The sequence below is a fragment of the Neolamprologus multifasciatus genome, chromosome 17, assembly GCF_963576455.1.
Source record: "Neolamprologus multifasciatus chromosome 17, fNeoMul1.2, whole genome shotgun sequence".
Classification (NCBI taxonomy): Eukaryota; Metazoa; Chordata; class Actinopteri; order Cichliformes; family Cichlidae; genus Neolamprologus; species Neolamprologus multifasciatus.
In genome coordinates, this window is record NC_140455.1 from 23715359 (window position 1) to 23726918 (window position 11560).

The following is an 11560-nucleotide window of genomic DNA, read 5'->3' on the forward strand; positions in this document are numbered from 1 at the left end:
CACCATCTTTAACATTTGCAAAATACGTGAATTTGAATACGAAAAAAGAAACAAAGACTTAATTGGCACAAGGTCTTTGGAGAGCCACAGAAATTTGTGGAGGTAAAGGACCCCAACTGACCTGCATTTCCAATAACATCTTCAAGCCCAAACATTTCCCAACTACCTAATATGGCCAAGCTAATAATGTTAGTGATGAATGATGACTCACAGATGATTGGACAAATTAAAGGATGAACCACTAATGCAGGATGAGTCATCCAAAAAACATGCTTTTAGAGACATCCAGTGGCTCAATTTTGCACTTCACTGTGGTTATGTAACAAACCACACCCATTGGTGAGTGGCAAGTTTATTGACATGACCTACTTTACTGCAGCCAATTAAGAAAAAAAAAACCGCTACAGGTCAAAACTATGAATGCTTTTTAGAAAAAGGTAGGAATTTGCATAGTATAATATTATTAAAAATGCTAGCCAAACAATTAACGTGGATGGCAACGAAGGATAACAACTTGGAAAATCCATTTCGTGTGACCCTAAGTTGTTTTATGATGAGGCATTTCTTTTTTTCTGCTATGACTGGTTTGTTTGTGAGAGGGTTGTCAAAAAGGGCCATCAGAGAGTGTGAACATAGGGGCGACGGGTGCCTCACACAGTGAATCTATCCTACAGTCTGTTTGTGTTCCTCTGACACAGCGTAGTCTCTGGACTCTGTCAGCAGTCCTGTTCCTGTCAAGTCAAATAACAGCATTTCAGATGGGCTTCTCACTCTGACATAGTGAGCCCACTGAATAATATGCCAGAGAGGTTAAAAAAGTGGTTGGAAAATGTGCTGAACTTCACCATACATCCACTGAAGAATGCAAACAAGAAACCCCCCAAAATTCCACAACACACAAGCACGCACGAGCTCGGAAAACCCAAGAAGTGCCCACTTTCCTCCTTGCTGGCATTTCTTCCAAATGTCAAATCGTTCACCTGGAACGAGTTACACAGACCTTCAGGGATCCTCTTTGAGAATGTCAAACTAAACCACGAATCTGTACAAAGCTTTGGATAAAGTACAACGTCCACTGACTTCTTATAGCCAAGCCTGAGGGGAAGTGAACCATCCAGGTCTCGGATGACACAGTCACACTGCACTTCATAAATGTACATATAATCTTAGCCTGTGCTTTGTCTTTTAAATAAACCAAGCATGTTTATCCTGTGGAAATATCACATACACCTAATTTCCATGTTTCTGTATATTGAAATAAAAGTGAAAGTGTCCATACTCCAGTTTCCCTGGAGGCACCTCAAAAACAGAAATCTTTTCTGAGAGGAAAAAAAAAGTCAACATCTGCCAAATGTCATCAAACTCTGTGGTATTTACTACCATTATCTGGGCTTCATCTCACGTTTTCGTTTAAAAAGACAGTGTTGACAGAGTCAATAAATTGAACCGACTGACCACATAAAGGGGAACTATAGTTTGCAAAGCCTCCGGGCATTAAAAGAAACACAGGAAGAACCAGGTTACACCTCAGGCAATAAACAAGTCTTCACTTGCCAAATGCAATAACATTAACAGACTACTTTTATGACTGGACTTAATAATATTGACCTGGTTAAACGATGCTCCCTTCTTGTGCCAGCCACTACGCTAGCCTCTTTTCCAGTGTGGAGAGAAGAATGTTTACCTTTTGATTTGATCCACAGTATCCAGGGCCACGGCCATGTTCATCTGCTGTGTGTGTACACAGTATTGCGTCTCGTGTGGCAGCTCTAATTCAGCTTTGATTTCACACATGGTCTTTTTCTCACAGGGAATTTGAAGACAGAATGTAATTGTTTCATACTCTTTCTGACAATTTGTAAACTGTCTGGAAACTAAATCTATTATTTTTTTCTATAGACACTGAATTGTAACACTTCAAATCCCTTAAGCTATTTCAACTAATGCTTTCTAAAATTAGTGATTTTCAAAGCTCTGAATGCAATATGTCTGGCTTTCGAAGTAAATTTTCTTTCATTGTAGACAGATATATTTAATTGTGAAATAAAATCTATGTGTGTATGTATGCTGTATGTGGTTTCTATTTTTGTTAGGGATTTAAAATGAACAGACCTGTTAGTTACATTCCTAAAAAAAAAGCCCAGTTTATCGATAGAGTTTGTAGATCCAAAATGCAATAAGGAATATTCAAAGAGAAGACTGCTCATTGCTTTTTGTGTCATTACTGATTGCAATTCAAAGTACCCCATTGGAGTGTTTTAGGTTTGTTGTTTTAATTACAATAAAGAGCCATTCTGAGTTTAAATACCTACCTTAAAAAAATTTAATTTTATTCTAAAAAAGCAACTTTGTAGCAACAGTCACATTTTGAGTTTTTAGCTAAATTTTTAGTCGCAGTGTTGTTACAAAACATCCTCAAAAGTCCAATAAGAAAATATATGATCATATTTTAGAATTGCAAACTGAAATGAAGCTTATAGTCGTGCATGCTAATGCTAGCTAGACATGCTTACAACATCAGTGTTCACAGGTATAACAACTGCTGTGTTGTTTTCCATTATAATAAGCCAATTAGCAAATTTTATCAAAACTATCACAACATCATGACAAACAGCGATGCTGAACATCATTATGTCTTCTAACGGTTACCCAGACATGAATACCTATCCAATTTCATGGCAGTCTATCCACTAACCATTCAACTTGCACCAAAGTGGTCAAGAAGCTAACAGATGGCATAATCTGTCTAGTAAGAACAAGAGAATGGCAGGGAAGAAATGATTGTGATTCATTATTGACGTTGAGTACATGGCGTCTCCAACTGATGATCATTCCTGTTTATCAGCTTCAGGCAGGCCAGTAATTAGGACAGCAATTCCTCCAGGAAGACAGTTTGACTTTTATTGCCTATTCAAATAGAAATCAACCGCCAGCAGCTCATTGACACGCACTTAGCATGAATTAATGCTCAGCTACTTCTAATGGATCACACATACTGTTATATAATCTGCTGTATAAATCTACAAAACTCCCAATGGTATAATGAAGGTTATGTGCATCTGTATCTTCTGTTTGGTCATTTTACATCTTTCAAACACTAGGAGCATCGCTCCTCTGCCTCATGTGCCTAAATGATTTGAACCTGCATTTATATCTGCTGCGAATTTTCCTTCCTATGACCAAACCTTCAAAGGCAAAACAAAGAGCTTTCTTAGACTGTAAGCTCAGCTTTCGTCCCATGAAATACCAAGCACTCCTCCTGTTGGCTAATTGCTTGTTAGTGCTCCTCGCCAACAAAAAGAAAAAGTCACGCAGGGCTACTTCAAAAACATCTGCAGCAGCACAGTGAGATATTAAGGCGCCCTGTCATGTTGGCGCCATTTACAAGAACTTGTGACACCAGCTGAAGCTGTTCCCCCTGCTGCTAAAGTTGCACTGCAAAAAGAAAAAAAAAGAGAAAGCAATCTAAATTCAATCCTACCTTCTTTCTTTGTTTTTGTCCACATCACAGAGCTCTCTTGGTAATGCCATTCTGTGAATAGGCCCTAATTGTGTGTAAAAGCATATGCTATAGGTCAGAGGGAAAGCTAGATTCCACCTTTTTAGTCTAATGTGTCTTACAATCTCCAATCATAGAGGAATTTGGCCTGTGGGCAATTAGAATAACGCCTCCCTGCCAAGGTCAGATGCGAGCAGACAGGAATACCGAATCTGAATGTTTTATGGAGGAAATGACAATGGCTGAGCCAGATAATAAAGCTGGTTGGAATTATCTGGTACTGAGGCTCAGAGTAATTAAGAGCAAAGAATGGCTGCCTTGCATTATTGCTGGGTGAGTGGCAAGACTGCAGAACACCTGAGGCTTTTGGAAGTGCACCACATTCAAAGGAATCTCCAGAGGTTTAGAGGGTAGTACTTACAACTGCTGCTGTCGCATTTCAACTGCTGTTCAGGAATGCAACACAGACCAATGCTGCTAGGGTAAAAGGACTAACATTATGAAGATGCACCACTGGGACATTTTGCATCCAGTTTGATTTAAGATAAGATGTTGATAATGTTAATTTTTGAAAAAAGAGTAAGGACATTTTACAATGTTTATGCCAGTGTACTTTACTATTTAGTCCTCTAAAGTGTGGCCGTATCTTATTTCTATTTTCTGCCCAAAATTCAGTACTACCAATGGTGACCTGTTTTGGTCTAAAGTCCACCTGAAGAGTTTTTTTGTTGTATATAGTATACAACAAAGTTTATATTAGTATATTTCATCAGGAGAGTGATTTATTTTTTCCATATGGCTCCAGTTAATGTGTCATGGTATCAGTTATAACATAGTAAAATACATAACAAAATAAGCTAAAGGAAAATTATATTATAACTGAACTCTACTGAAATCTATTGTGAAATTGAACATCTTTCACTTTTTTGGTTTTGCTAGAGTAAAAACAGGCAGCTATTTTCATTTAAAAAAGTTGTGTACACAAACTTTAGTCGAAAGAGTTAAAAAAAAAGTCCAACAATAGAAGAGTAAAATAACGCTTTATGAATGAAAATTAATGAATGAACTAAATTGTTTTCACATGCCATGTCCACGAACATGTGCTTTACAAAACAAGGGTCGGGCTCATAGTGGGTGAGATATTCTAGACAGAGATGTCCATGCTTTCCTCTTACCAGCCACCAGCTAAAGCACTTCTAAGAGGGATGCCGAGGTTTTCCCATGTTAGCTGAGAGTCCTAAGCCCTTTCTTACGACAGATATGTGCTGTGGCGTCCTGCACCAATTTGTCAGGGAGTTTCTCCACTCGTTAACAAAACCATGAGGTGCTTGAAGTTTTCCAGTCCAGGAAGCAATTCAACCTTTCACAGCTTAGCTCTGTGGCTTCAGGTTTGAAAATGGTAAAACAAAAGTGGATATAATAAAATTTAGAAGGAAAAAAGTTCTTTATTGAAAAAAGAAAATAGAACCTGAAGTTCAAAAAGGGAAAAAAAGAACATAATGATGAGTCAGATAAATTAAAGGCCAAGCTAAAATGATCTGTCCTTAGTATTCTTAAGAAATGGCCATAAAAACAAAATTCCCAGAGACTAGGCATTGAGCTGGTAAGTTGGATGCCAGCTACAGAGGATCCGTGAGATGTATTATTTAAAAATCTAAAAAGTATATCTGACATGTCAAGCCAATAAGACACTTCAAATCAATTTTAGACTAAAAGAAAAACCATGCAACGCCTTTGAAATACAATCCTAAAGTATAATCCAGCTCTTTTGAGAAATCAGGTTGTAGACATTGCTGTTTGATCTTGATCAGACCTTGAGCTGCAATCTTCCTGAGGAACTAGATAAACCAAACCAGACAGCATTGCAATAGTAATGTAAAAAGAACTCTATGCAGTCCTACGAAAAACTTACTAAACCCAATGATTCAATATATTGTAGAAAAACCTTTAGCAGCAATGCCTTTGTTTTCTTTTAGCAGTCTCTCTGGAATTGTCCCAATCTTTACAGTGTTGTTTCAGTTCATTGATGCTTGCAGGCATTCATTCTTTCACAGCTCTCTCTAGGTCCCACCACAGTATTTCAAAAAAAGGCTGGATTTTGAATGAGCCGTCACAGCACCTTGATTCTTTTCTTTTACAGTAATTCTTTTATAGATTTTCTGGTATGCTTGAGATCATGATCCTGTTGCATGACCCATTTTCAGCCAGTCTTTAGATGTGGGACAGAAAGCCTCACTTTCAACTCTAGAATACTTAGAATAATTTAATATACGGAGGTGATCATTGTTGACTCATTGGCTGCAAGGTTTCCAGGTCCTGTGGCTAAAAAGCAAGCCAAAACCATTACCCCTCCACCACCATGCCCGGCAGTATGAGGTGTTTGTGCTGATTCACTGTCGGTTATGGATAAACATCTCCACTTTTGTCTCATCTCTCGAAAGAAGTTTGTCCAAGAAGTCTTACACTTTTTTTTTAGATCAAACTTTGCAAGCCAAAACACCTGGTTGCCAATTCCCCTCTTGATTTCTATCGATGCAGTAAGGGTGTACTTAGTTTTTTGTGCACTTAGATGTCTGGAAGAGCATGAAGCTTAATAGTCCCTGTTATTACATCAACAAATGTTAATGTGTATGTGTGTAGCAATATTATGTATAAATAATTATCTGTCAAAATTCATTAAATGTTATAAAGTGTTAAAAAGTTTCTGGTTTGTCAGACACATTCTGAATCGCGACATATAAGAGAACAGACTACATCATAGAGAACTGCTGAACCAATTTCGTAGCATAGATTTTATAAGCAATTACAGTGAGACTGGATCCATTTGAATGTTGATGAAATACGCTGACCAACTGCTGTACGTAGTGCTTAGTCCATTGATTCCAAGTCTTTTGTTACAAATGCAATTACACTGGTTTGTTTCGTCTAACTCTCTCTGTCTGCTTGATAATGACCTTAAGGAGGAATCTCCCTCCTCTCATGCTGTCCAATCAATGCCACTTCGTGCAGTGGTTTAGAGCCACTTCATATTGCAAAGCTCTGCAGTCGCTCATCATCTGAGAAGCAGTCCAACTAAATGGTACATTGGTCATTTGTTATACTGGCTGAATCAGCTTCAACGTATGAAAATCTGCACGCTCTGACTGAGGATATATGCATATTTAGGCTTATGAAACGATGTTTATATATGTATGAGTCAATGACATCCTCATTCGTCACTCTTTTCATTCGCATAACCTCATATCCCTGCATATATATCTGTACTTGTATACAACATGCTCACTGTTATGTAAAACCCCTTCATCTCTTTTCATCTCTTTCAGAAAAATTCCATAGATCAGTTGAGCCCATTCTTTTGCTTCTGCTCAATTGCTTCCTTCAACACCCAGCCGATGCTACACGGACTTTCCAGCTCATCCACATGGAGCAAAAATAACATTCTAACTGCATAAAAATAAAATAAATAAGTGTGTAATGACAACAAAAAGACAGCGATTAGAGCAGGAGCTCAGTGCAAATAGAGGACCCTACTGCGGCTGAAAGCGTGATAATTAGACATTCCTTTCTGTGTGTGCCAGATACACAGATTCACTAATGTGCACTGTGCAGCCTCTCTACAACTGAGAAGCTTATGTCCATGCAAAGAGGCACCCCACTGGCTAAATTTAACTATTTACAAAAGCAACCTTGTCTGTAACACTGTTTCCAACACTGCCAAAAGAACAGATTTAGCAATATGTGTGCAATGTGCCTTCACTGAAGGTAGCAGGGTTGGCATGAGCCTCCTCCTTCAATCGCTTCGCTCTCCGTCCTTCGTGTGAATGTGACCGAGAAAGACTGATTCATTACATTTCATTTGAGTGTACGTGCATGCATGTCTCACTGTTATGAAGCACTGTTTTGGTTAAAATCGTCATGATTTCAACGTGAAAGACATCAAACAAGAATGAGAGCTTTCATTAGCGTGTTTTGTACACATGAGGAATAAAGATCACTTTTAAACACAAAAGCAAAGCAAAGGGTGATGATTCTTAAATCCCAGAAATACACTTAATCTATTAAATATTTGTCACTTTACTCTCATCTGCACCAACAACAAAGACACCAATACGCAATATTCATGCAGAACTGCAGGGTGATACATAAATCAATGCATGTCATTATTTACTACATCAGTCAAGCTCATGGACACCAAATGCTGACACTCTGTCATCTGCATATTTCATGGAATAGCAGTAGGGTTAAAGAAAAAGGTTTAAATTAAGGCAAGCTACACATCTGATCTTAGTAGACCTCAGCGAGCTTCATGAAATTATAAATAACTTTTTTTTTTAAAAATCTAATAGATCAAAAATGAACAACTCACAGTTCATGTAAACCTCACCTATCAGCATCATGGTATCAGACATGGTCTTAAGTGGAAATGGACTGCAACTAGTTGCTGAAAGTTACAACGAATACTTGCTTAGAGAAAAATTTTCGTTGCTACAGAGCGGAAGGAACAAAGGGACACAATAAAAGCCTTGGGAACTTAAAAAGTGGTTGGAGTTGTGAAAAAGACGTGGGTAGCACAGTGAAACAGTCGCACTTTATACAGCTACAACAGTTACTTTACCAAGTGTACACAAATATCACCTTTTATAATGCTATTATGTAATAAATATGACTCGATCCAGGTTTGGATTTGATTTTCAGTGATTATTAGTCTTTTGCATTTGTGTTTTTAGAGGTCCTGTGAATCTGTTGAGTGATTTTTCTACACCTAATGGAATTTATTTTTTGCCTTTAGTTGCTTTTCCCCCATAAAAACATAATACGTAGACAACAACTTTATCTGCACATTCACATACAGCAATATTAAACATTTTCAGTAAAATAAATCATGTTTTTGTCTCAAGCACAAACCTGTTGACGTTTTTGATATTGGTTTCCTTTTGACTTCATCATGTTTTAAGAGTTTTGCCAAATGAACACTATTCGTCACACTGAAAACTGGGCTAGTTCCCCTGTAGTGCAATTCCAAAGATGAAAACGGCACGAAACGGATTCCACATTTTCTGGCAAGAAACTAAATCAAATGTCACATTAATTAATAATGATTTTACAAGAACAAAACCAGCATGTGTTAGGTACTAAGGCAACACCACGTCTTTTTTGTTTACTTGTCAGCTCTTTAAACAAAGCCAGTTACAGTCAGGAATCAAAACGTAATCAAGGTCAAGCCACAGCAGTTAACTGTACAACACAATGCTAAAATATCAGATATCAGCACAGATGTTGGTGAACTGCATCAGACTAAATATTTACAAAATAAGAAATGAATACGCACAAGCAAAATGTACTTAGCCTTATTGTAAAGTCCTTAAAATCAAGGAAAGAGGAACACAGAGACCATATGTTTCCTCTTCTCTCAGTCAGAATTAGCCGCCAGTCTTGGCGAAATCTGATTTTCTCCCCACTGTAACAACTGAGAACCCCCACCCTCCCACCTGCCCTAATTCCAAGAAAACCTCTTCTCCCTCTTCTCTGGCTGTAACTTTTCAGTGAAGTTAAATGACCCCAAACTACAACCTGCAATCATTGCAGCGAACCACAAGGCTCGCCCAACTGCGATGATTAATCTAGCCGAATGATACAGTAGGAGTAGAGTGCGTTTTGTTGTTGTTTGTTAGTTTTTGTTGGGTTTTTTTTTTTTGGTCTCCTTTCCAGTCACACGACTGTGACTGCGGTTAATTTTGCTGTCGTGCAGATTAGAAAAATACAATAGATTTTGTAGCCAAACGCTGTTTGATATAAACGAATAAAAAAAATCAAAATACTTGAAACAAAAAAGAACAGAAACAGGTTTACCTTTGAGCCCCCCGTTCGATTTAGTGCCAAAAGCCTCTCTATCTGTCGTTAAACATGACTGGAAGATCCAATCTAGAAGTAAAACATCTCAACTATAAGACCCGTGGTTATAAAATCCGACAGAAACCCGCAGTCTCAAATCTGTTCTGTTGCGTTGCGCTTTTACGCACCTCTGGTGCGGCTTCGACGCCAAATCGTCTCTTAATCTCATTGTAAAAGGTGGCGGTAGATCTCAGTGCAGATATGAAAAAAAAATGTTTTTTTATTGCGATGGCTGTTGAAAACACGGGGAATGTGAACATGTGGCGAAAAAGCTTGCTGAAATCAAGAATGGTTTTATCGAATTAATGAGACGAGAGAAAACCGCTTTTGGGCAATTATAGACTTTCACAGATCTGTATCTCTGGTGCCACATTAACGACTATACATAAGCTTTCAGCACGTTGAAATTGTCAAAAGGCGAGTTTTCTCACCATTGGAAATTATTTGCGTCCTACTGCAGAAATTAGACCAGCAATTTTATCCAGACTTGAATGAACCGATGTGGAGCGCTTTTATCCAAGTCACATTGGAGTCCTTTAAGCACACATTTCGTTCGAGTTCGAGTAAGTCAATTGGCTCTTCCTTTTGGAAACGATCCAAAAACAGATTGTTGGAATTAGTAATGTCCGGAGAAATGAGGCTTTAACGCCTTGAATACTTGATAAAAAAAAAAAAAATGCGCGCAATGGACGCGTGATCGTATAATACTGACAAAATTAATAAGGTATAGCGGTCCATGACTCTGAAATTGTTTCCGCTTCTGGGGTTGTCAAAAAAAGTATATCAGAACCACAAAGTTCCCCTTGCTCCATCTAAGATGCGCAAAGACACCGATGTTGGCACAGGGAGCTGTTGAAATGTCTTTGTGTTCATTGCGCATAGCTTCCAAAGCAGTAGATATTAGACGGGCTCTTTCTAGTTCGATTATAAGGTGTAAAAATATTTTTCAATAGTCACCGAGGATCGGGATGTTTTCTCTGAGCTGAATTACGTGAAACAGGAGTTATGTACTTTTGCCACTCCATGAAACCAAAACAGCGCTGAAATGTTTGAAATCAGAATAAACCCCACTCGGAGTAGCACCGTGACAATCGAGTTTCCACATATTGAATGTATATGCAGGTGTTCATGTGGCTGTGTGAGCAATCTGGCGGATATAGATAGATAGTCCCATACTAAAAAAAAAGAAAGAAAGAAAGAAAAAAAGTCCAAGGTTCAACTCCTGACCACAACTAGTTCCTCCTTTCGGACTGTCCTTGAGCAAGACAGCTTAATAAACCCCTTTTACTGAAAGAACAAGCGCTTCTTGTCTGACAGCTTCAGATAAAATATCGAATCCTTTGGTTCCTCTCAGAAATCACAGACTATTGATCATAAAGGGGCCAATATTCAGTCAGCAGCTTACCTGCTTCTATGCTGTCACGCTGGTGGCTTCTTTTTGGTCCGCTTCATCGCATCGCTGTTGCATGTCTGAGGACATGCTTCTGAAGACGGGCTTTGGAGACAAAACGCGCTGCACAGGAGAAAGTGGAGAGGGGGTGGGGGTGCGTGAGCAAGACGGCGAGAGAAAGGGAGAGAGAGCCGTAAGAAGTAGGCTGGCTTCTCTTTGACGGTAACGACAGTCGTTATTTGCCTTTCAGATTCAGGGAAACCAGCCTGAGTTTAATGCAGCAACACGTGATTTAAAACAGAAATCACCCGCAGCTTGAAAGAGTGCTGTTCGTCGGTACACTAATTAAACCCCATGCCAGGAGAATCACACACACTTGCCACGGATTTTCCGCGGTAAATCAGCTCATTTAGCCCGTTAGTATATTTTATATTGGATCTTTGAATTATATTTTAATTGGCTGGGGTGTACTTCGGTCTTAATCATTGTCATTTTGATTGAAAAGACAGAATTTTGCTTGTGGCTTTTCTCTTTTAAATAGTTCTTCCCATTAAAAAAAAAGCCTGAGTGAGAGCTTCGCGTGGACTTTTAGATTCAGCACCAAGGAGAGCGAACATAAACGATAATAAATAAAAAAAAAGCAAAGCTTGCTCACCTTTTACGTCTGCAAAATCCAATCTTTTAATCGACGTGGATTTTAGTGTACTTTTAATTAAGAAACAATCTTTAATTATTCAAGTACTTTTTGAAAATAAATCTAAATTCAAACAAAAGAAGAA

At 38.4% G+C, this 11560-nt stretch overlaps 1 protein-coding gene across 5 annotated transcripts in view; it reads right to left on the bottom strand.

The window, feature by feature from the left end:
* Positions 1 to 11024, bottom strand: part of chrm2a (cholinergic receptor, muscarinic 2a) — a 90157-nt gene extending 79133 nt beyond the window's left edge. For 2 of the 5 annotated variants that reach the window (XM_085136937.1, XM_085136939.1), the window contains exon 1: positions 10797 to 11024. The gene's annotated coding sequence lies outside the window, so the exon portion shown is untranslated. The other 3 variants (XM_085136941.1, XM_085136938.1, XM_085136940.1) reach the window with 3 other exon arrangements.
* Between the last annotated feature and the right edge of the window lie 536 nt (positions 11025 to 11560).